The sequence below is a fragment of the Mustela putorius genome, unplaced genomic scaffold, assembly GCF_011764305.1.
Source record: "Mustela putorius furo isolate JIRA1106 unplaced genomic scaffold, ASM1176430v1.1 tig00003836_pilon_pilon_pilon, whole genome shotgun sequence".
NCBI classification, from domain to species: Eukaryota; Metazoa; Chordata; class Mammalia; order Carnivora; family Mustelidae; genus Mustela; species Mustela putorius.
The window spans coordinates 17403469-17429245 of NW_025421989.1; the positions used below are offsets into that span (position 1 = coordinate 17403469).

Genomic DNA, 25777 nt, shown 5'->3' on the forward strand with positions numbered 1-25777 from the left:
GGGATGATAACCTGAGCCGAAGGCAGCTGCTTAACGGACTGAGCCACCCAGGTGCCCCTAGACATTTATTTTTAAGTCATAAGTCTAATTTCTGTTGTTTCATCTTGTCAAGGAGATCCCTAAGGCTAGCCACTATAATAATAAGACAGTTGAGAGCTGTCTATTAAAAAAATGTTCTTTTTTTTTAAGATTTTATTTATTTGACAGAGAGAGACAGCGAGAGAGGTAACACAAGCAGGGGGAGTGGGAGAGGGAGAGGCAGGCTTCCTGCTGAGCAGGGGGCTCCATCCCAGGACCCTGGAATCATGACCTAAGCTAAAGGCAGACGCTTGACAACTGAGCCACCTAGGCACCCCTAAAAAATGTTTTTAATATAACCAATTTAAAGGCTCCATCCTTCAGCCATTGATGAGTAGGATGTATTAATAAACCAATAAGCCTTAACAGTTTAACTGGAGATACAAGGCATCCAAAGAGGGGTTAGATGACACAGCATCCGTGATTCAAAAGTTAACTTCTAGAATTCATCTGAGAAAGCAAAGGCCTTTCTTGCATATGAGGGAAGGATGCTGTAGGGGAAACAGTCTCTGGTCCTCACAAAATCGTGAGATGCCTTCAGTTAGAGACCTGGTCATCTGTGACATGGGGCAGGTGTTACTGGAATGGGACTTTCCAGCACTGACAAGCAAGGAAGGTTGAGATGACAGGGTTTCCTCTGGGCGGGAACCTCTTATGACAAACTTCCCACGGCCGGACAGAGAGAGCGAGCCTTGGATCTCCGTGTATTTGACTGGCCACCCACTGCACTCAAGAAAGTGCACCCTCTGAATGGTGGAGACCAAGAGAATATTCTCACTGCTCACAAAGCAAGGCTCTTAAAAGAGGACTTAAACTACCTCCATTTGACCTCAAACTTTCTAATTGATTAAGTTCTTCTTTCCTGTTTATCTCTTAACTCAGGCAAAAGACCTTGTGGGCAAAGCACTCCTGTTGGGAACCAAAACTACTTCAAGCAAGAAGGACTGTCCTGAGCCAGCAAGACCCTGCCCGTGCTTGACTTACAGGACAATGATCCACTTGACCTTCACTGCCCGCCTGCAGGTACGGACCACCTTTGCCCCACATTTTCCTGATGTAAACCTGGAAGTATTTTTAGCACTTTGGTGATAGTCTCTGAGATGCTAATCCACTGTCTTCTTGGTGTTGGCCTCACTGAAATAAATTCCATTCTTGTTTCACCACCACTCCCTTCTCTGCCTTTGGATTTTCAGTGGCAAGTGGCCAAACCTGTTTGTTCTGTTTGGGAGCCCCAGAGCCAGGTGCTTTTGCACTCCTGTGCCCCGGCTATACTCTTAGACATAGAACACGTGACTGGGCACCTGAGTGACTCAGTTGGTTAAGCATCTGACTCTTGATTTCAGCTCAGGTCACGATCCCAGGGTCATGGGATCCAAGCCTATGTTCAGCCCATGTTGGGCTCCACACTCAGCAGGGAGTCTGCTTGGCATTCTTTCCCTCTCTCCGTCTCCCACTCATGCTCCCTCTCCCTCTCAAATAAACAAATAAATCTTTAAACACACACACACACAGAGGACAAGAGGGAAAGGACAAATCTCTTACATGCACATTAACAGCCTTGGCTAGGCTTTGGGTCTCTTGGAGCCACAGCCACACTAATACTTAGGAGGGAAGTGCAGTGAGGTTAGGAATTATGTGTTGTTTTACAGTATATCTCATTGCATGGGTGTTTTCTTGAGGTTCAGGGGTGACATAGTGTTGATCTAACCTGTTCTGTGACAACTTACTGGAATCTTCTTGAGGTGGTAAACACTCTAACAGTTTTTAAGTGTTTGACTTAAAACACTTAAAATTTTGCAGCTTCGGCTTCCAACACGTTCCTTAGCAACAGCCTTTACCTCAAGCGGGCATTAAGGGACACTGAAGACAAGACAAAGGGAAACAAAAACCATCTCTGGGAGGAAATGGATCAGGGACCAAAGAGTACTCTACCAAATATAGCCAAAGAGTAACCTAGCGCAAGGAACTGGTTCCATAAGTATTTTCTCCTGCTAATCTAAGCTTAGAGAGAAAAAGGCCTCTCACCACTCTGGTTCCATTTGCCTCCCCAGACAGCAATTCTAGGAGACATACGTGGTAAGAAATCTTACCTGCTACTGGCTGAATGTCAGATGTCCCAAGGGTCTCTCAGGGTGACAGGTGCTCAGCGAATGCAAGTTTCCTCCAGATTGCATCAGCTGTTGGCGAGGAGGACTTTCCTCTGTCTTTCAAGACCCTCTAGCTGGGAGGTGCCTGGGTGATGCAGTTGATGAAGCACCCTACTCTTGATTTTGGCTCAGGTCGTGATCTCATGGTTGTGAGATCCAGCCCAGCACCTGGCTCCACACACAGCATTGAGTCCACTTGAGAGTCTCTCTCCCTCTACCCGCCCCTACCCTGCTTGCTCATGGTCTCTCTCAAGTGAATAAATAAATATTTTTTATATTTTTATTTTTTTATTTTTTTTAAGATTTTATTTATTTATTTGACAGACAGAGATCACAAGTAGGCAGAAAGGCAGGCAGAGAGAGGGGGAAGCAGGCTCCCCACTGAACAGGAGCCTGATGCGGGGCCCGATCCTAGGACCCCAAGATCATGACCCGAGACGAAAGCAGAGGCCTTAACCCACTGAACTACCCAGGTGCCCCAATAAATCTTTTTTAAAAAGACCCTCTAGCTCATGTCAAAGTGACATGAGACAGATCAGTAGAAGAAAGTCAAATTTAATAGTAAATGTACAGTGTATCCACACAGATAGAACATTTGAGTTGTTTCTACTTTTTTACTAAAAAACCATTAAAGTCATTTAAACTTTTTTGCTTAGTGATTAATTTTCTTATACCAATCATGTCCCTAAGATAATCTCTTAGAAAGGGAATTTCTGGGTAAACAGTTTTGATTATATGAGTTTATAGGATTTTGCTTGATTTCTTTCTTTCTTTCTTTTCTCTTTTCTTTTCTTTCTTTTTTTTTTTTTTTTGAGTCCTTGGTGGGTTCAAATGATTTATTTTCTTATGCTGTTATAGTCATGCAGCAAATGATGTTTCATATCCTGTATTATTTTTAATGAAAATACTTCCCCATGTTATCACATGTGTTCTGTAAAACAATTTTTAAGCTTATTTCTTTTAGTAATCTCAGTACCTAACGTAGAGCTTCAACCCACGACCCAGAGATTAAGAGCCAGACAGGTCCCCAATTTTTAATATTGTTATGTGGACGTAAAGCTGAGTCAAGTTAGTCAATTTAATCTACTATTTTAGTTGTGGTACAGTTAGATATTTTCTACTTTTTCACTGGGGTAAAACACACTTTTAGGAATATCTCTTTATAGAAAGGCTAGTGTATATTTAGGATGACACTTCAGGGTAAATTCTCAGAAAAGGAATTACTGCCTCAAAGGCCATGGATATTTCTTTTCTTTTCTCTTTCTCTCTCTCTCTCTGTAAGCTCCATGCCCAGTGTGGAGCCTAATGCAGGGCCTGAGCTCAGGGCCCTGAGATCAAGACCTGAGCTGAGATCAATAGTTAGTGCCTAACCTACTGAGCCACTCAGGCACCCTGGAAGTTTCTGAGGTTAGTTGATAAATATTGTCAAACTGCTTTCCAAACTAGTTATATCAGTCTACATTGTAATGTGTCATATCTTACATAGGTTAGATATTAGAACACCCGGATGAGCTACAGAACAACTTTCCTTAGAGATCTTTAAAAACAAAATAAATTTGGGGTGCCTGGGTGGCTCAGCTGGTTAAGCAACTGCTTCAGCTGAGATCATGATTCCAGAGTCCTAGGATCGATTCCCACATCAGGCTCTCCACTCAGAAGCAATTCTACTTCTCCTTCTCCCGCTGTGATCTCTCTTGCTTTCCCTCTCTCTCAAGTAAATAAATAAAATATTTTAAAAAAAGAAGAAAAGAAAAGAACTTTCCTGGGGTGCCTGGGTGGCTCAGTCAGTTTGGCTTACGTCATGATCTCAGGGTGGTGGGATTGAGCCCCACATCAGGCTACACACTCAGCAGGGAGTCTGCTTCTCCCTCTTCCTCTCGCTCTGCCCTTTTCCCTGCTTTCTCTTTCTCTGTCTCTCTCTCTGAATCTCTCTGAAATAAATAAATAAACCTTAAAAAAAAAAAAAAGAAAGCAAATTTCCTTCTCTGTGTTGCAGTTTAAACTTTCACAGACATAAGAAATGTATGCCATCTCTCAATTAAAAAGAAAAGATGTTTAGGGGCTGCTGGGTCGCTCAGTCAATTAAATGTCTGACTTCTGGTTTTCAGCTCAAGTTATGATCTCGGGGTCCTGGCATCGAGCCCCACCTCAGGCTCCCCGCTCAGCAGAGAATCTGCTTGCGGATTCTTTCTCTCTCTCTTCCCTCTGCTCCTCCCCTCAACTCACATGTGTATATGCTCACGCTCTCGCTCTCTCTCAAATAAATATATAAATCTTTTTTAAAAAGACATATAAATTACAAACACCAGGAAGGTTAACATGGACTTGGTGTTCTTGACCTGCTCTCTTATATCAGATCTTAGATTTGGATTGTGACTTTCCTTCCAAATAAAATGTTACCACATTATCTGTATAAGCAAAGTGGGTATCTATTCTATGGACAGGGAAATACTGAGACACAAAGAAAGTTTTTAGGGGTGCCCAGGTGGCTCAGTCAGTTAAGCAGCTGCCTTCAGTTTGATCATGAGTTCAAACTGGGTCATGAGTTATGATCCCAGGGTCCTGAATCCAGCCCCACATCAGGCTCCCGGCTTAGTGGAGAGCCGCTTCTCCCTCTCCCTCTACCTGCCACTCTGCCTACTTGTGCTCTCTCTCTGCAAATAAATAAATAAAAATCTTTTTTAAAAAAGTTTTTAAATTGACTTTCCTATAGTTGTATAATTTACACTAAATTCACATCTATAGTTTCATGCCTTGGTGAGAAATCTTTGCAATGTTAGTAACATTCAGGTTCACCTCCAGACAGACTAGAAAAACAACAGGTTTTTTTTCAAAGATGGAATTCCAGGAAGGAAGGCTCCATCTAAGTTCCATCTTTACATGAAAGAAAATATTATCACATCAAAAGAAGGAATTTCTCCTACAAAACAAGTAACACAGGGGCCCTCGCTGACTCAGTCAGTAGAGCATCTGAGTCTTGATCTTGGGGTCATGAGTTTGAGCCCCACATTCAGTGGAGAGATTACTTGAAAAAACACTCAAAATAATAATAATAATAATAATAGTAATAATGCATACATACATACATAATACAAGCTAGACTTCAACCTAATATTTTGCAGTGTGTAAGAATCAAGGTTTCCCCTGACAATCTCTAAAGATGACTTGAAAATGATAATAATCTATTTTTCCCTTATCAAGAGCCATTTTGTGTTATATTTTATTTAATTTTTAATTTTATTCATTAAAGATTTTTATCTTTATTTATTTTAGAGAGAGAGCAGGGGAGGAGCAGAGGGAGAGGGAGAGAGAGAATCTTAGACTCCCCACTGAGTCCAGAGCTCAACACAGGGCTGGATCCCACAACCCTGAGATTATGACCTGAGCTGAAATCAAGAGTCAGATGCTTATCTGACTAAGCCACCCAGGCACCCCTTACTTAGTTTTTTAAGTAAACTCTACTCCCTACATGGGGCTTGACTCATGACCCCAAGGTCAAGAATCACAGGCTCTATTGACTGAGCCAGCCAGGCAGCCCTTTTTAAGCATTTTAAACATCAAAATGCTTGGTATAGGCCAGAGTTTCTCAACCCTATTAACATTTTGGGTCAGGATCATTCTTTCTTTTGGGGAGCTGACCTGTATATTGTGGGATGCTTACCAGCATCCCTGGCCTCTGGCCCCCAGATGCCAGCAGCACCCTGCCCCCTTCCCAGTAGTGACAATCAAAAGTGTCTCTAGACATTGCCAGATGTTCCCTGGGGGACAGAATTATCCTGGTTGTGGTACATATGGTATATTTAATAAACTCTGGTTACATCTAGATGAATGACAGATGGAAAAGGTGGACAGCTTGGATACTAACATCCTTTAATAGATATTTTCATATTAATTTCACTTTTTCAACTTGATCTAATACATTTTAGAAAAATTATATGCCTTGTCAAAGCAAATGGAAAATGGGAGTCAGTTGCTAAGTGTTCCAAATCTGTAAGTAGAATATGTGTGTTCCATATAAATTACAGTAAATCTAAACATTTTTAAGGGTTTTATTTATTTTTTTGAGAAAGAATGAACACAGCAAGGAAAAGGAACAGAGGGAAGGGTTGAGCAGGGACCCCAACGTGGGGCTTGATCCCAGGACCCTCGGATAATGACCAGAGACAAAGGCAGATGCTTAACTGACTGAGCCACCCCGGCACCCCAAATCTAAAATTTTAATGAAGAAAGTTTTCTAGCAAAATGCTGGTTAAAAACAATGTAATTCATAATATAATTATCTATAATGTAATTCATAATGTTATGAATAACAATTTTTTTAGCAAATGGCCTTTTCTGTTTCATTAGGTAAAATACCAGGTCAGATATCTGGGTTTTCTTTTTTTAAGATTTTAATTAATTATTTGACGGAGAGAGACACTGTGAGAGAGGGACACCCAAGCAGGGGGAGTGGAAGAGGGAGAACAGGCTTCCCACTGAGCGGGGAGCCTGATGCAGGGCTCACTCCCAGAACCCTGGGATCATGACCCGATCCAAAGGCAGCCGCTTAACCACTGAGTCACCCAGGCGCCCCATCTGGGTTTTCTAAGACATTTCAGAAACAATTTCAAAGCTGCTTTGTTTATGAATTCTACTTTCAATCTTGAGAATTCATATGGCATTTCAAATAGGACAATTCAAAATTCCTGTTACAATCAGAATAAATGACACATTTGAATTAAATCCTTAAGAAGAATCTCAAATAATTAAGATTAGCAGTCATATCTTTGCTCTTAAAGTTTAAACCAATTATTTTTGAATTATATTCTAATAATTGTGCCAATAAATTTAGCCAAAAAATTTTTCTAACATATATTTTCACTGTGGTAGTATGTCTTTTCTTGGACATTATGAACAATTATTTCTGACACCATAAAACTTGACATGTTACCAGGTCAACCCTCAGGGCTCTGTGCTGGGAGCCTCCCTTTATCCCAATGTTGAAAGGACTTTCTCATATGCTTATGTTCAGTAACATGCCTTCCCAATATCTGAGGGAAAATTGGTAAATATTTGGTATAAAATAGATTTCTCTGGATTATGTTTAAAATCTTGAATCAGTTAAGATGCGTTTGCCTATGAATAAGAATATCCAACTAAAAGTGGCAGTATAACAGGAAGTTTCATTGTCTTACCTAACAAGAAGTTTAGAGGTAGACAGTCATCCCAAGCTAAACAGTATTGTTAATGACCCATGCACTTTTGTCTAGTGCTTAATGGCTGCAATATGGTTCCACAGCTCCCATAGCCTATGAAATGACAGGAAGGAAGAGTGGAAAGAAAGCTCTCCTTGAATATCCTGCTTTCATCAGGATGGAAAATCCTTCTAGAAGCATCTAAAGAGAGTGCTGCTGAAGGCCTCACTGACCAAACCTGGTCCACATGGCCTGGCTACCTGCAAGGAGAGTGGGAAAGAGAGTATCTGGCATTACTATCCTCTATTGTAGGATGCAGACCCTTCCAGAAGGTAAAAGAGAGAGAGGAATAGGTTTTTGGTAGACAACCAAAAGTGTGTGCCATTTCATATTTTGGGAGAATGTTCCTCAGTCTAAAAACCTGCGATGTTACCAAAGCTCTATGAGCATTCTAAATAGCTATGTCTTCTCTATATTTCCCATTTTTAAAAAAGATTTTATTTGTTTATTTGAAAGTGAGAAAGAGAGAGAGGGCGCATGTGAGGTGGGGTTGGGGGGAAGGGCAGAGGGAGAGGGAGAAGCAGACCCCCTGATGAACAGAGAGTCCACACGGGGCATGATCCCAGGATGGAATCATGACCTGAGCTGAAGGGAGACAGACACTTACCTGACTGAGCCTCAGTAGCTCACATGTAGGCAATCTACATGTCTACTGCTCTTTGGGCCATTCAAAAAAGATTAACACGAGCATCTGGCTGGCTTTCACTAGAGTGTGTGACTCTTGATGTCAGGGTCATGAGTTCAAGCCCTGCATTGGGCATAGGGCTTACTTAAAAAAGAAATTAGGTTTCCAGAAATATGTAATTCTAATAGAAATAATGTTAAATGAACCTCCCCTTGAAAAAAAAAAATCACCACAAACATTTGAACTACAAACCAAGAAAATCTATCAGACTGACACTGCCTGCTGTCACGCTCTCCAAAGATGATTCAAGCTTGGCATCCAGAAATCTCAACTGGCTGGCTAGCCTCAGAACTCAGAAACTGGTTTATAATTTGATCCAACCATTAACCATTCTTTTTCTTTTGTTTCCATAGAAATGCCTCTTATTTAAAACCTGATTGCTTGGGGGCGCCTGGGTGGCTCAGTGGGTTAAGCCTCTGCCTTCGGCTCAGGTCATGGTCTCAGGGTCCTGGAATCAAGCCCCGCATCGAGCCCCGCATCGGGCTCTCTGCTCAGCGGCGAGTCTGCTTCCCCCTCTCTCTCTGCGATCTCTGCCTACTTGTGGTCTCTGTCTGTCGAGTGAATAAATAAAACTTTAAAACCTGATTGCTTGAACCATAGGCCTAACTTTGAGAACACAATTGCATCACTGCCTCCTGAAATGAGTTTAAATGGACTAACTTATTGCAGGGGCTGGTTCAACAAGACAGAATGATCTACCTGATTAAATTTTCTTTTTTTTTTTTTTTTTTTTTTTTATAAATTTTATTTATTTATTTGACAGAGATCAAAGTAGGCAGAGAGGCAGGCAGAGAGAGAGAGAGGAGAAAGCAAGCTCCCCGCAGAGCAGAGAGCCCGACGCGGGGCTCGATCCCAGGACCCCGGGATCAGGACCTGAGCCGAAGGCAGCAGCTTTAACCCACTGAGCCACCCAGGTGCCCCTGATTAAATTTTCTATGTAAAACTTAGGAGAAGTTTCAGAGGAGGAAACTAGGGCCAAGGAATTATGTCCCAAGATGGGCCACTTTGGCATTAATGTTAGTTTGAGTCAAAAGCAATCAGAACCCACCACATTCAAGAAAAACTCTCTACCTCTCCCTCAACTGCTTGTTGGTCCCAGGAAAAGAGCTATTTACAAAGATTCCTCTCTACCCAAGAGACTTCACCAAATAATAGAGCAACTTTGTTTTCCAAACACCTCTCATCTTTCTGCTAATGGTTTTCTCCCCTTTGTATCCAGACCCCTACCGGGCTCCTGAGCTCATTTAAGGCTCTTGTTCCTTTACTATCAGCCTTGTCTGTGGATTCCCCATACTCATGAAATTAAATTTGATTTATTCCTGTTAATCTTTCTCATGTCAGTTTGACTCTTGGTCCAGTTGGAAGGACCTTGAAGGGCAGAAGAAATTTTTCCTCCTTGACACAACCTTTCAAATTTATTCATGATATACCTAGTTGGGCTAAAAATGTAGCTTTCTTATTTCGGTAAGTTTGCCCTCATCGACCTTACAAGCTCTTGTATTCTGTGTGGACACTGGTAGGAGGAAGAAGATCAAGTCTAATTTATTTACCTGAATTCAATCCTGTAAAATGTCTTTGTAGGTAAAGAGTCTCTACTTGGATGACTCAGTGAAGAACTCAGTCCTTCAGATTTCCTCTCTCCCTCTACTCCTCTCCAAGAAGACACCCAGGTGTCTGAGCGAGGGGTATGGCTGTCATGACCTCAAAGAGGCAAAGGGCATATGTTAATCCTCCCAAAGAAAAGCAGAATCCAGATGGCCCCACTTCTGTCTTCTGCTTTCCCAGGAGCCTGGCTAACCTACTTCCTGCCCCAGGACTTCAGCCTGGAAGGAGGAGATCAGGATAATTATGTCTTGTGACCTTCCTCCCGAACTCCACTCCCCCCCAACCCCGTTTCCCTGTAACTGATCCACAGTTGCTTTTCCCCTCATTCTTTACAGCCTGGGCGGGGGGGGGGGTCTCCCTTCTATTGTGCACACAGACCCTATGTATTTAAAAGAAAGCTTTGTCATTTAGAAAGCCCTTTCCCCCAAAAGCCCGAGTTTTCTGTACATTGTCTTACTAAAAAGAGGTGAAGGGCCTCTCTCTTATGAGAGCACCTGTCCATCCTTCCTTCCCTGGGACAGTAAAGTTGATGACTCTGTCAGAAGGCTAGCAGGACCTGGGATTTAAGGGGGGGGCAATCAAAATGCATTGGTTTGGTACCTATAAAACATGTCCCCCAGGGAGACAGGTGAAATTGCATGAACTAAAGAAAGGAGATTCATTTCCTTGGGTGTCTTGTAAGCACCATCTCTTTTTCTTCATAGAGACAAAGTATAACGTTCAAAAACATGACCCTAATGAAAATATAGAATGAATATTGTTGGTCCCAGGTTTTATGCATTAATGAGAGAAGCGGGAGAATGGTAAATATGGTACAAAGGAGAATTCAAAAGACAGATGTATATGTTCCTAAAGGAAAAGCATGCTGAAATTAGTTTACTAAATTAGAAGCAAAATAGGACAATAAATCCAGAACCTCTGCACAGAAATCTTTTGTATCGCTCCTGGACAAAAATCTACAAGTTAACATGTCTGAGCTTTAACCAAGCAGCAGTGCATTCCTCTCAAGAACTAAATATTCCTTGAGTGGGGCTGTTAGATAAAGGCCTTGAAATAAAGCTTTAGTCCAATGTTCAAAGGACAAGCAGTCATTTTTTTCCTTTGGTTCCAATGTTAGGTAACTTTTCCTCACATAATGAAATGTTGCATACATCCCACTCACCTTAAGGGTTATAAACCCAGTACAGTGGGAGCTGATGAAATAAAGGGCCATGAATGGATTTATAAAGAGCCTATAGAAATAAGAGATGTGATTTATTTAAAGCAAGGCCAGTTTTCTGCCTTAGAGGTACACGTGAAGAGGTATTTTTAAAAACCTAAAATTGTGAAGTTGCTCCAAACCTGCAGGTTTTAGAGATATCTTTTTAGGTACAAATTACCCTTTCCTTAGAATCATAATCTAGATATATTTAATTATGCATAAGTGATTCCATTACCAAAGCAGATTAATCTGGTTAAAGGAAACCATAAGGACATGTGATTATTTTTCAATCATATGTTACGTAGGTTACTATAGCCCATGTAATGTATGCTAGCCTATTCGTTTACTGAAGTGACAAATATTATTTCCTCAGTCAAGCATATTCAGAGTTGGCTTAACTTTAAGGAATTTAGCACAGTTCACGTATCAACCACTCTTCAGCTGATAGTAGTTTCCAAAACAGACCTGATTTTTAAAAATTCCATAACGGCTCATTTGTAATACCATCCTCCCTATTCGAATGGTTGGTGAAGTATCCTCTTGGTTAGAAAGCAATGAAAGAAAATGAATATTATAAAAGAACAAAGCCTACTCTGAGTAGCAGTTTCCCCCATGGAATTTCATTTTCTGAGTAGAGCACAAGATCATCTGATTAAAAAGCTCAAATTTTCTAAAAGTTTCTCTTGATGTCTATGGTGTGTGTAACATGAGCACGTTTCCATATTAAGGTTATTCAGCTGTGGAAAACACAAGAATGCACGCAAAGCTTTTCCTTTAAAAGTTGAAGAAATCTAAGACCACACATTGGTGCAGCAACGAGAAATCTTTAAATGTTGGTCGCCAACTGCTTGGCAGTGGGTTTTGTTTGGTTGTTTTGTTTTTCTTTTGTTTTTCTTTTAGTCTTGCAAGAAAGCAAAGACAAACGTTTTTGAAAGCTCTCTAACTTAAAGGCATGACCAAAGCTAAGAAATTTAAGTAAGTGTGTGACAGAAATGCAGGAACATAGATTTTTGTTGGCTGATCCTAATAGATAATTAATCATGTTCCTGACAGGGTGGAATGCAGATTTGCCTGCTATTTGCAGAAACTTTAGCAGGCAGGCTAAAAATACTGGACTCTAGAGTGGCTTGAGGAGCTGTAAGACAGTGATTTAAAGATCTACAGAGTTCTTGGACCAGTAAAGTTCAAAATAAAGTTGAAGGCCAATATGGTGTTAAATCATTTTGGCAAACAATAATATTGGGGGGAAAATCTTAATATTTTCACTTTGTAATTGACATCTAATTATGAACTAGTCTCAAAAAAAACCATTTGGGGGTTAGGTTTGGGAGTTTTTTGGTTTTTTTGCTTTTTGAGGCTAGTTCATAATTGGATTTACAATTATGAACTATTATTTACAATTTACAAATATTTACAATTATTTACAAAATAGTAGATTTGGGGTCAAGATATCTGTAGGGTAACTTAGGTTCTTTCTCAAACCTTTCATTAGTGACTAATAAGCACGCTAAAGTATCTGCCATCCATGACTGATCGAAACAAATGCTACTCCTGAGAAAGGGGAGTGTGATGGGATTGGACTTTGGCTCTAGATTAAGGTCTTGGTTCTTTAGAGTTCTTCTTAGAGATCATCTTGTCTTAAGGAGGATTTTTCTCAAAAGGTGAGGAGATGGGAGATTTCAACATTGACCAAATTCTGACTGGGGCATTTATTTGGCTTTCTTCTGACCTACATGACCCTTAAACAAACAAAAAACAAGTCAAATTCCTTGAATGTCCATTACTGTGCTCTGGGGCAAAATTTCTCAAACTTAAAGTCTTAAGAAATAGAGCTCGAGAACTTACCCAAAAGGCAGACTTCTGGGTTTAGGACAGTAGGTTCTGAATGAAGTCTGAGATGGCAGCTCTGGAATCCCAGTTTTTTAATGCATATAATGTGATTTTGATACACATGGTCCATGGACTCCCATCTGAAGAAACATTGTTCTAAAACTCTAAGGAAGTCACACGTCCAATTTCAATAATGGCACACTAGCTAATTCAGATCATCCTTCCTGCTGAACATAATTTACTGACAATATTTTTAGAAGCATAAAAACACTAACAAAATATTGACAAATTCCTAGGGTGAGACCCTGACCAGGATGGAAGTCCAGAGGAGTGAGCCTGGTCATTTTTGGACGTGTTCACCTTATGGACATTAGCCGATCCTGAAGAGACAATTGAAAGGGTAAGCTGTCTTTTTATCAACCTTTATGGGATGAGCAGAACAAAAGTCAGATCACAACCTGACAAGGGTGGAGACCTGGTAAACCATTTCCCATTCCACACGCACACATTCCCCCAGAAGGAAAGGTGAACTGGAAGTGGCTTGCTTAAAAAAAATCTCAAATCTTGATCGTGAACTAAAGTGATCCTGGAAAAAAGCAAATGACTATTTTGTCTAGAAGGAAACATCAACCTGGGCATCCACTTTTTCTATAAACTATTTTTCTACCACACAATTAAAGATAACTAAGCCTTAATAGGAGATGGAAAACCATAAGCCACAACCACCAGGAAAAAATTAACAGCAAAACAGACTCCGAGGAACTCCATATACTGGGTAAATTTAAATGATCATTGACTATGTGAAACAGTTGTTATGATGTCCAGTGGAAATAGATATTTAAAATGCCTGCCAATGATAGCCTAAAAGGTTAAGAGGAGGTTAAATATTTATTTCTCACATTTAGAGGGGAGGAAAAATAGCAGTTCGCATTTGATATTTATAAGTGAAGTGTGCATGTTGTAACTAGGATAGCCACCAAAAGAGTACATGATACCTAAACTACACGAGACTTTAAAATTTAATGATAAAAATCATCAATCCAAAAGAAGGCAAGGAAGGAAAGAAAACAGAACACAGGACAGAAGAAGAGTCGTGCATAAGAAGATGGTAGATTTGAATACAATTATACCAGCAATTACATTGACTGTAAGTGGAAGAAGTTTTCCAGAGAGAAAACAAAGATTGTGAGATGAAAAACAAACAAACAAAATCCAACTATGTGTTTAAAGAGCTATATTTAGGGGCTCCTGAGTGACTCAGTGGTTAAAGCCTCTGCCTTTGGCTCAGGTCATGATCCCAGCGTCGTGGGATCGAGCCCTGCATCTGGCTCTCTGCTCAGCAGGGAGCCTGCTTCCTCCTCTCTCTCTGCCTGCCTCTCTGCCTACTTGTGATCTCTGTCTGTCAAATAAATAAATAAAATCTTAAATAAATAAATAAATAGCTATATTTAAAACATAATGATATAGAGAGGTAGAAACATTTTCCCCACAATGACTAATGAAAAGGTCTACCTATATTAATATCACACAAAATAGACTTCAAAGCAAAAGGCATTATTAGAAATAAAGCAAGTAATTTCTTTTTTTTTAAACATTTTTATTTATTTATTTAAGACTTTATTTGAGAGAGAGAGACGGTGAGAGAGAGCAAGAGCGGAGAGGAGAGGGGGAAGCAGACTCCTCGCGGAGCAGGACTTGGGCTGAAGGCAGACGCTTAACCAACGGAGCCACCCAGGAGCCCCAGAGCAACTCCTTTCTTAAGAAAAGATTCAATTTACCAGGAAGATAGAACAATTTTACATTTCTATGTAGGTAATATCATGGCTTTAAAATACATTAAATAAAAATTGATAAAACAACAACAAGAAGAAGACAGTTCTTAGTTATAGGGGGAGTTTTGTTTTGTTTTGTCTTTGTTAGAAAGAGAGAGAGCTGAGGGAGCACAGGCAGACAAAGATTGGCAGGCAGAGGCAGAGGGAGAAGCAGGCTCCCCACCGAGCAAGGAGCCTGATGTGGGACTCGATCCCAGCATGCTGGGATCATGATCTGAGCCAAGGCAGCCGCTTAACCAACTGAGCCACCCAGGCATCCCATAGTGGGAGTTTTTAATACAACTTTCTTATTAACAAGTAAACCAACAGACAGAAAGAACAGGATCCTCTCCACAGCCCATGTAGTTATGACCATGTAGAATAATGAACAAGGACAAAGCTAAACTCCAGAGAGGACAAGGTTCAAGACATTCCTCCCAGAATGCATCACCAAGGTCTGACACAAGGACTTCCTTTACTCCAAGACAGGGAATCTGCCTTTCTTGTTCAACACAATATATCATTGCTATGAACCTGTGACTGCTAAATGCTTTCCACTCTTCCCCTTACAAAACAGGAATTCTCACTGTAGCTAACCTGTTCCCACTCCACATTATATACTGAGAGTTGAGTAATGGTGGAGGAATTACATTCTGTTAGATATACTGCTGGTGCTAGACCTGATGGAGAGGACCAAACACTACCCAGAGATGCTAAACTTTATTTTACATTCAATGAATGGATTATACTTTGGGCTATCTCTTTAGGGGAGAGATGAATGCATTCTATGTGTGTAAATAAGGGTGTGCATGAATATTTAGATAGCCAGGGCTTTGGAAATGTCAGTTCGCTAATTGTTCCCTGTATCCATTTTTGCTTTCTACATTTTAGTATCAGGGCCTCTCTGAGTGTGAGCTTACCATCTGGCTACCCGGCAAGATACTACATTTCCCAGTCTCCCATGAAGGTAGGTGTGGTCACATGACTGAGTTTGGACCAATGGGATGTGAGCAGAAGTCATGTGTATTTATCTTTAATAAAGATGAAGTTTTCCTGGAGTACCTAGCTGGTTCAGTTGGTAGAGTACTCTACTCTCCTGGTTGTGAATTTGAGCCTCACATTAGGCATAGAGGTTACTTAAAAATTTTTCTGAAAAGGGGCGCCTGGGTGGCTCTGTGGGTTAAGCCTCTGCCTTCAGCTCAGGTCATGGTCTCAGGGTCCTGGGATCGATCCCCGCATGGAGCCCTACATCGGGCTCTCTGTTCAGCGGGGAACCTGCTTCCCTCTCTCTCTCTGCCTGCCTCTCTGCCTACTTGTGATCTCTCTATGTCAAATAAATAATAACAACAACAATAATAATAAATAATAAATTTTTTAAAAATCTTTAAAAAAGATGAAGCTTCTTGGCCTGGATTCTCACCGCCACCACCCCCTGCTGCCCCAGTTGAAATGACAAGGATTGGAACGATTCCTTGAGTCCTAAGTGGGATGCTGAGAACCAAGAGCTGACCATCAGTCTAGGTTCCTGTGTATCCTTAATGTAACAGAGCTGGCCTGTGGGCCCTGAACTGTTACATAAGAAAGAAAGAAGTTCCTGTCATGTATCAGCTATTGTACTTTGGGGTTCCTTTGCTACAGTGATTTTGCTTGTATCCTAAAGAACACAGAGATGTGTTACCGAGTAGCAACGGTCAATGGGAAAGGTGAGAAAGAGGAGGAAGCAACTGTTGCAAACCTTAATAGCAAGCTCAGGACTCAGGACTGGGTTTGGTGAGGTGAGGCTCTGCAGAGGGGCCGGATGGGTGGTGCTATTGGTAGGGGGCAGGGAGGAGCTAATTGAATGGCTTCAGCTACCTCATGTGATTTTTATAATTCTTTATCTCCAGGAACAAAAAATAATTCTACATCTCCAGGAGTATCTTTCTCCAGAATTCCATGCTCTCATTTCCAAGGGCTGGCCAGAATTTTTCTCTCTGGAGGTCTAATAGGCTTCTCAAACTCAACATTTCAAAGCCTAGCTTTCTTCCCCAGAGAGCCTTTTCTTCTGGTTTTCCCTATTCTGGTGAATATTTGCTTCCTTAATACCACTCTTCACTCAGGTGTTCTCACTAGAAGCTAGGGTCGCCCTAGATTCTTCCTTCATCATCACATCCAGTTTCTCATGAGATCATTTACTTCCATTCTTTTTACTCATTTGACTATTCTTTCTCATTGCCAGCGCCTTGATTTGAGTCTCCATTATCTCTTACCTCAAATATTGCAGGATCCTCCTTTCTAACTGATCTTTCTGATTTCAGTTTCCCCTTTACTTCTCATTGCTCTCAAGGCTGTTTACCCAAAACACAAACTTGACCATGTCACTTCACCTGTTCGTACACTTTCTCCCATTTCCTATAAGCCAAGGAGGCCAGGCTTATAAGAAAGATACTGTACAGATCTGGTACCCTTTGACCCCCTGTAAAGCCCTTCAGTGCACTGTGGGCACTAAGCACACTGGGCCTTGGCAGTGTTCTCTGCCTAGAAAGTTCTTGTCTTGTCCTTGCTTAATGGGCTCATACTTAGTCTTCAAAACTCAGCTTAAATATGGCTCATCAGAAAATGTTTCCAGGACCCTCTGGTTTAGTTGCTTAATTAGTCCCATCAATAACTGATAAGTGAATGAATTAATTAAAGATAGAATACTAAGAACTGAATGCCAAAGAACACACCTAGCAGAAAATCAGACAATTTCAGAAGTATAAAAGTTTACAACTGAAAAGAAACTTAGAGATTTTATTTTTTTAAAGCTTTTGTTTATTTATTTGAAAGAGACAGAGAGTGAGAGAAAGAGGGTGAGCTGGGGGATGGGGGAGAGGGGCAGAGGAAGAGGGAGAAGCAGACTCCCCACTGAGCAGGGTTAGGGTTATGTGTGGGGCTTCATCCTGTGACCCTGGGATCATGACCAGAGCTGAAGGGAGATGCTTAACCAACTGAACCACCCAGTTGCCTTGGGAACTTACAGATTTTAAAGATGATCTAAATGTGTTTATAGATGAGGTTCAGAAAAATTACATGACTTTCCCAGGATCGGAGAGCAGAACTAAAAACAAGACATGGGTTTTTTGGTTCCATTTCTCGTTCTGTTTTTCCCACATTTTGCTGTGAAAGTGTTAGAGAATAATTGAAGAGAAGGGTTTGTATGGAAGGTTGAGTTTAAAGGTTTCGGTGTTTTGGCTTGGGGACTAGCTTGTATTTGAAGTCAGATATGGAATGATCAAAATGTCAGTGTAACCTTGTCACAGAGATAATTATCTAAATTATGGGCAGTGTTCCCAGAGAGACAGATAGAGATCCTGTGTACATACCAATGTGGACATCAAAAACCAGAGCGTCCTGTTCAAGGGCTCTAAATATTTTTTGACCCAGCCAGGGGCCCTTTCAGTCTGGCTTCTCAGAATAATGTCTGGTTTTTATTTTTATTTTTTAAAAGATTTTATTTTTAAGTAATCTCTATACCCAGTGTGGAGCTCAGACTTAGAACTCCAAGATCAAGAGTTGCCATGCTCCACTGACTGAGCCAGCCAGGTGCCCCAGAACAATGTTTTTGGATGCATAAAACATCTTACATAGGGATACAAAGGAAACCAATTGCATTGAAAATATGGTTACTGAAGTATAAAAATGTATAAATATGTGATATATGTAGATCTTTATTTAATCCACTAAATACAAGATCTAACAGCAATCTAATAACTACCATGATTTTGATGTAATATTGATCATAAATGATATTTTAAGATATCTGCAAGAACAGTCATGTGATATGAAAGTACTTGTGATTTCTACTAGTGACAAGTCACAGTTCCTGCTAGCGGGATTGCGGTTTGATACTTATATTTGCAACTGAAGGAAACACTTTTGGTAGGGTTCATTGAAAAGGAAAAGCAGATGTTTTTCTTTAAAAGTCACTGATATGCCAAACCTCAGGTTAATAACCCCTGGGTCAGTCCAATCTCTTCATTTTAAGATGAGGAATCTTTTATCTGAAATACGCTCAATGAGCTCAAATAAAATTAATTCAAAGAAAACCATGGGTCATGATCTCAGGGTCCTGGGATGGAGCCTCATGTTGGGCAGGGCTCCCTGCTCAGCAGGGGAGTCTGCTTCTCCCTCTGCCCCTCCCCCACCTTGTGCCCTCTCTCTCTCAAATACATAAATAAAAGCTAAAAAAATAAAAACACTTAGGGCACCTGGGTGGCTCAGTCATTTAAGCCTCTGCCTTCAGCTCAGGTCATGATCCCAGGGTCCTGGGATTGACCCCCATGTTAGGCTGCCAGCTCAGCGGGGAGCCTGCTTCCCCTCTCCTTCTGCGGCTCCCCCTGCTTGTGCTTGCTGTCTCTCTGTCAAATAAATAAATAAAACTATCTTTAAAAATAAATAAATACAATTTTTAAAAAAAGGAAACCATTGGTAGAGTCTATGCCATTGGCCTCTCTCAACTCAGCATAACTCCTTTAAGGAACTTGGGTTAAAAATAAACACTTGGAAAAGGGAAGTTGCCCTTAAACAACTTCAGCTTTTTTAAAAATTGAAGTATAATTAAAATATAATGTTACATTAGTTTCATGTGTATGGCATAATGACTCAACAATTCTACACATGGCTCATTGCTCGCCACAGTAAGTGTGGTCACCATCCGTCACCAAACAGCATTATTATAATATTGTTGACTATATTCCCCATGCTGTACTTTTCATTTCCATGACTTATTTTTTTTTTTATAACCGAGAGTTTGTACCTCTTAATCCCCTTTATCTATTTTACCAATTCCCTCTACCCCTCTCCCCTCTGGCAGCCACCAGTTTGTTCTCTGTATTTAAGAGTCTATTTTTGGGGGTGCCTGGGTGACTCTGTCGTAAAGTGTCTGCCTTTGGCTCAGGTCCTGGGTTTGAGCCCTGCTCAGCAGGATCCTGCTTCTCCCTCTCCCACTCCCCCTGCTTGTGTTCCCTCTCTCGCTGTCTCCCTCTCTGTCAAATAAATAACATCTTTTAAAAAATAAAATAAAAGGAACCAGGGATCCTCGGAGAAATGGCCAACTTAGGATAGGATAAGCCTGGATCATCTTGTGCCATCAAAGAAGGGATGCTCGAGAAATGGTGCGGACATGTTACTAGGTCACAGAATACAGGTCAAAACACTGAAACAGTTTGAGCATAAACATAAATAACATTAAGGGTTATATTTTATTGAATAAGGTAAGAATATATGAGTCCACATTTAAATGAATGAATGAAAAAACCACAAGTAAATAAATATGTGTGTGATAAGTTCCAAGGCAAAAATATATTTCTTGCTGTTGCTAGTACTCAAAGAGGCTTGAAAGATACAGAGGCTCAGGATCTCTGGATAGCAATAGTTCAGTTCAAGGCTAGACATTCTTTTGTTTAACAGGGCATTTTTGAACACTTCTTTTAAAATATTATTTTATTGTTGTTATTATTATCGTTCAAATGTCCAAAATTTCAGAGGTGTAATTAGGTGAGTCGACATATAGCACATGAGTGGAATGGCATAAGAATAAAAGAATTATGTATTCAAGACGTATACACTAGTACATTTAATAATCTAATACATGATAAAGGAGTTATCATAAATCAATAAGTTGTTTTGCTACATTAAGTCAATTATTTGGTTTCAAAATGGTTTTTTTTTTAAGATTTTATTTATTTATTTGACAGAGATCACAAGTAGGCGGAGAGGCAGGCAGAGAGAGAGGAGGAGGCAGGCACCCCACTGAGCAGAGGGCCTGATGTGGGGCTTGATCTCAGGACCCTGAGATCATGACCTGAGCTGAAGGCAGAGGCTTAACCCACTGAGCCACCCAGGAGGCCCCAAAATGTTTTTTTAAAACGTTTTTTACTCCACGCCTTACAAAGTTTGTTTTTATTTATTTTTAAATATTTTATTTATTTGAGGGAGAGAAAGCACACACGAGAGAGCTAGTTGGGGAGGGGCAGAAGAAGCAGCAGACCTCCTGTTGAGCAAGGAGTCCAATGCAAGACTCAATCCCAGGACCCTGGAATCATGACCTGAGCCCAAAGCAGGCACCTTGACCTACTAAGCCACCCAGGTGCCCTGAAAATGTATTTTTTTAAAGTCGAATTAAAAATAACCAGAATAAGAGCCCTTAAGCAGCAGACAGAGCTGGGAAATAGATGTATATATACATATGTGTGTGTATACACACATGTACACACATATGTGTTGAATACATACATAACAGCCACATGTATCTGTAACATTTCTATATCTAGCTATCTCTACATATTAAAACTGATATCTTTGGGGCACCTGGGTGGCTCAGTGGGCTAAAGCCTCTGCCTTTGGCTTGGGTCATGATCCCAGGGTCCTGGGATCAAGCCCTGCATCGCATCGGGCTCTCTGCTCAGCAGGGAGCCTGCTTCCTCCTCTCTCTCTGCCTGCCTCTCTGCCTGCCTCTCTGCCTATTTGTAATCTCTGCCTGTCAAATAAATAAATAAATAAAATCTTAAAAAAAAAAACCCACAAAAACTGATACCTTTGGTTCCAATCCAACACAGCAATGTTCAGTCTGTTCCTCCCCTTTTCCATAATGGTTTCTACCTTCTCCAACAATGAATATCGGGATCCCACCATTCACAATATATTGACTTACTCGATTAATCCTAGAATGCATAGAAAGTAGTTTCAGAATTGTGATCTCATACCTGTGCTAAAAGGATCTTCTTACTAGAGTTCAATATTTGCCTGGAGTTCTTTTTAGCTTGAGAGCATGTAGTCCAAATTCTGAATATCAGAATTACTTGGATTAATGACCCCTTCCCCGATGGGACTATGTTATGCGTTTGAAAAATGCTTCTGTTCGGGCGCCTGGGTGGCTCAATGGGTTAAGCCATTGCCTTCGGCTCAGGTCATGATCTCAGGGTCCTGGGATCGAGTCCCGCATCGGGCTCTTTGCTCAGCAGGGAGCCTGCTTCCCTCTCTCTCTCTCTCTCTGCCTGCCTCTCTGCCTACTTGTGATCTCTCTCTGTCAAATAAATAAATAAAATCTTTAAAAAAAATGCTTCTGTTCATTTGTTTGTATTTGATTTGAAGATTCCCCTGAATTGTTATTTTAAGCCACTAAATTCTGGAATGGTTTATGTCGCAACAGTGGATAACCAGAGACCACAGCATCACACCATGAGACACATGATGTCAGTTTGTCCTGTTATCCATGTCGAAAAGTTGGATCATTTGGTTCAGGTCGCATCTCCCAGATCACTCCATTATAATTAATAAGTTATCCCTGGGGTGTCTCATCTTGCTACGTGAACGTAAGAGCACCATAACTGCGATAAAAGGACCCTACTTCAGAGTTAGATTTTTCTCTGTGGAAATAGTGGCCTTGATGCCATAGGAATACAGAGAGAAAGGGAGTGCCTTTGACTGATTACCCAGCAGGTGGACTCCACGGCTTGCAGAGAAGGTGGAAGTCCAACTGTGATGAAAACACTTAATTCTATTTGTAGTTCAACAGAGTCTGTGCTTGAAACAGAATGCTACAAACTCTGTGTAGGTTTGCCAACTTGTGATTCTGATCCCGAATCACGAGATTGGGAGAAAGAAACGAAGCAAAGAGCTGTCCTTTTCTTTCAGGCTTTTCATAAGGTGTTCGGATGGGACGCCCACTGAGGAAGAAGTCTATTAAGGACACTACTTCTCACTTTCAGAGCGATGCAGTTGATTCCTAGATGGGACGAAGGTCCCACTTTGTAAAGCTAGTCTGGTCTATGTTGCCTTCTTGGTTATGTCTTTTGATTTCTGCTTTGAAATCCATTGTCTGATCATATCCAAGCGCTTAAATCATGGTCCTTTTGTATTCCAAACTTGCAAGCGTTCATGGCTTTATCCCTGGTGCCTAGGTTGGCACATAGTAGGGGCTGTGTGCGTGCACGCGGAAGTGAATACATGGGCGTTCTCATTCTTGTCCTCATTCCTCACAGATGACAGCCTGCCCAGTCTCCTGCTCTATGCTGGGAAGTATCCTAGGCATTGAACCACAGAGGTTAATAAAACAGAGCCCCTGCTCCAAGGGCTCGCAGGCTAGCGGGCAAGAGAGAAACATAAACAGTGAGTAATAAAATTTGGGAGGGGACAGGGACTGATAGAAATATGCGCTGCATTTGTTGTTGTATGTACAAGGCATTGTCATTCAGTTTATTCACAGTTTGGGCACATGGAAGGATTAGTGCAAAAAACCCACAGAGGCAGTGGAGAAGCAGGCTCCCCGCTGAACAGGGAGCCCGATGTGGGACTCGATCCCAGGACCCTGGCATCATGACCTGAGCCGCCGAAAGCAGCCACTTAACTGACTGAGCCACCCAGGCACCCCGTCTTATCAATATTTTCTACAAGTTAACAAGCATATATGTAACTTCATGATGTCTCAGCTCCAGCCAATAGTAGTCATTAGGTTAAGGTTACATTTCTCTGGATCTGCACTAGGCAGTATGGCAGCCACTAGCCACATGTACTGAGTACTTGAAAGGCTAGCGTGCGTATGATCTCCCTGATATGAGGAAGTTGAGAGGCAATGTGGGGGGTTTGGGGGGTAGGAAAGGAATAAATGAAACAAGATGGGATCGGGAGGGAGACAAACCATAAGAGACAACCTCACAAAACAAACTGAGGGTTGCGCACGGGGGAAGAGGGAGCAGTGGTGGGGTGACGGACCTTGGGGAGGGTATGCGCTATGGTGAGTGCTATGAAGTGTGTAAACCTGGCGATTCACAGACCTGTACCCCTGGGGCTAATAATACATTATATGTTAGTAAAAAAATTTAAAAATTCAAAAAAAAAAAAAAAAGATAGGCTAGTGGGACTGAGAACCTCAAGTTTTTTGGGTTTGGTTTTTTGGCTTTTTTCTTTTCTTTTCTTTTTTGATATCATACGTATGCCTCTCACCATAAATGATTTATTTACTTATTTTTATTCAAATATAATTACCATACAGTGTTATATTAGTTACAGGTGTACAATATGATTCGACAGTTCTCTCTATTTCTCAGGGACCATCACAGAGAGTGTCCTCTTAATTCCCTTTATGTATTCCCCCCCACCCACCCGCCCACCTCTCCTCTGGCAACCACCAGTTCGTTTTTTGTAGCCAACAGTCTGGGGTTTTGTTGGTTGGTTGGTTTCGTTTTGGTTTGGGTTTGTCTCTTTTTCTCTTTGTTCATTTGTTTTGTTTTTAAATTCCACATATGAGTGAAATTATATGTTGGCTTTCTCTGACTGACTTAGAATTATACCCTCTAGATCCATCCATGCTGTTACACATGGCAATATTTCTTTTTCTTTTTCTTTTTTTTTTTTTTTTTAAGATTTTACTTGCTCATTTGCCAGAGAAAGAGAGAGCACAAGCAAGGGAGCTGCATGCAGAGGGAGAGGGAGAAGCAGGCTCTTTGCTGAGCACAGAGCCTGACATGGGGCTCGATCCCAGGACCCTGGGATTATGACCTGAGCTGAAGGCAGATGCTTAACCGACTGAGCCACGCAGGAGCCCCTTCTTAGCTTTTCTTAAGGTGAGTTCAGGAAATCTTTTAAGTTTTATTTTAAAATTGAAATGGTGTAAAATATTTTTCCATGAAACTCAACTGCATTGTTTAAGTAGGACTGCATTTCACTTTAACTGTTACAGCTCATAGACATTGCCGTACTGTAGGCCTGTGCTGAGTACCTGAGTTATCTCCAGTATGACACAAAAACACATCATCACTCTAGTTAGTGTCAAAGGTCTATTCAATTCAGTAATTCAGTAAATTCCTATGCACTAATTTAACACCAAAATGTGTTTACTTGAACCTTTTGTACAGATTTTACCATTTACAGGCATACCTGGGTAAATCATAATTTGTAACTAAACTGATTTTTTTTTAAGAGAGGGAGAGAGGGGGTGGGGGGGACAGAGGGAGAGGGAGAAGGATGCTGAGCGTGGGGCTTCACTAGGGGCTCAGTCTCACAACCCCAAGATCATGACCTGAGCTGAAATCAAGAGTTGGATACTTAACCGACTGAGCCAGTCAGGTGCTCCTAAACTGAAATACCTCTTTTTTTTTTAAAAGATTTTATTTATTTATTTGTCAGAGAGAGAGTGTATGCACAAGCAAGGAGAGCAGCATGCAGAAGAGAAGCAGGCTCCCCGATGAGCAGGGAGCCCAGTGCGGGGCTTGATTCGAGGACCTGATCTGATCTGAGCCAAAGGCAGATGCTTAACCGACTGAGCCATCCAGGTGTCCCCAAAATGAAATACTTCTTATGCTTTCGATTATAATAGAATTAAACTATTTTTAAAATAGTTTTATTTATTTATTTGACAGAGATCACAAGTAGGCAGAGAAGCAGGCAGAGAGAGAGGAGGAAGCAGGCTCCCTGCTGAGCAGAGAGCCCGATGTGGGAATTGATCCCAGGACCCTGAGATCATGACCTGAGCCGAAGGCACAGGCCCTAGCCCACTGAGCCACCCAGGCACCCTGAATTAAACTGTTTTAAAAATAAGACATAAGTATGGTCTAATTTTAAGTTTAAACTGAAAGCATGCTCCTGAGGCAGAATTGAGTGGAGATGGAGATACTCGTATGGTACCAGAAGAAGAAGACAGAGATTTGAAGTAAGTGTGTTGTAAGTGTCATATAATTTGCTGTAGCCAACCAAAGCAGAAAAGCTGTTTGTTGTATAAAAATTGAATAAAGATAATAAAGTGAACAATTAATAATGGACTTTTTGGCAGATACAGAGTGAATTTGATGAGAATAATCAAGAAAAAAATCAATAAAATTAGTTGCCTACATTCAAAATTGAATGTACAATAAAAATTGTTTCAAAAATGATAACAGGCTCTGAACTTGCCACTTTGGCGGGTTTGATAATGCCTTGGATCTCTGCACACAAAAGAAAACCTGTTTCAGATTGCTCAGTCCTCTGAAACAACGTATGAAACCATCATGGATACAGTTGTTAAAACTATGCAGCATATACAAGTGCTGTGACTCATCACCAGTGGTTACAGAACCGCTGAAAGAAGTAGACAATGATTTTAATGATCTTGTGTTTGCTGCCAGTGCTCTTTGGTTGAGCCACAAAAAGTTTTACAAAGTTTTACTGTGCTGTTGACAGCGATTGAATAT

The 25777-nt window shown here is 41.0% G+C and overlaps 1 long non-coding RNA gene across 1 annotated transcript; it reads left to right on the top strand.

Annotated features, from left to right (window-relative positions):
* Positions 1-329: 329 nt before the first annotated feature.
* LOC106007477 lies at positions 330-22715 on the top strand. The gene is made up of 4 exons (XR_001182230.2): positions 330-1101; positions 13077-13180; positions 15483-15558; positions 22595-22715. It is a non-coding gene; the product is annotated as an uncharacterized LOC106007477 (long non-coding RNA).
* Positions 22716-25777: the final 3062 nt, after the last annotated feature.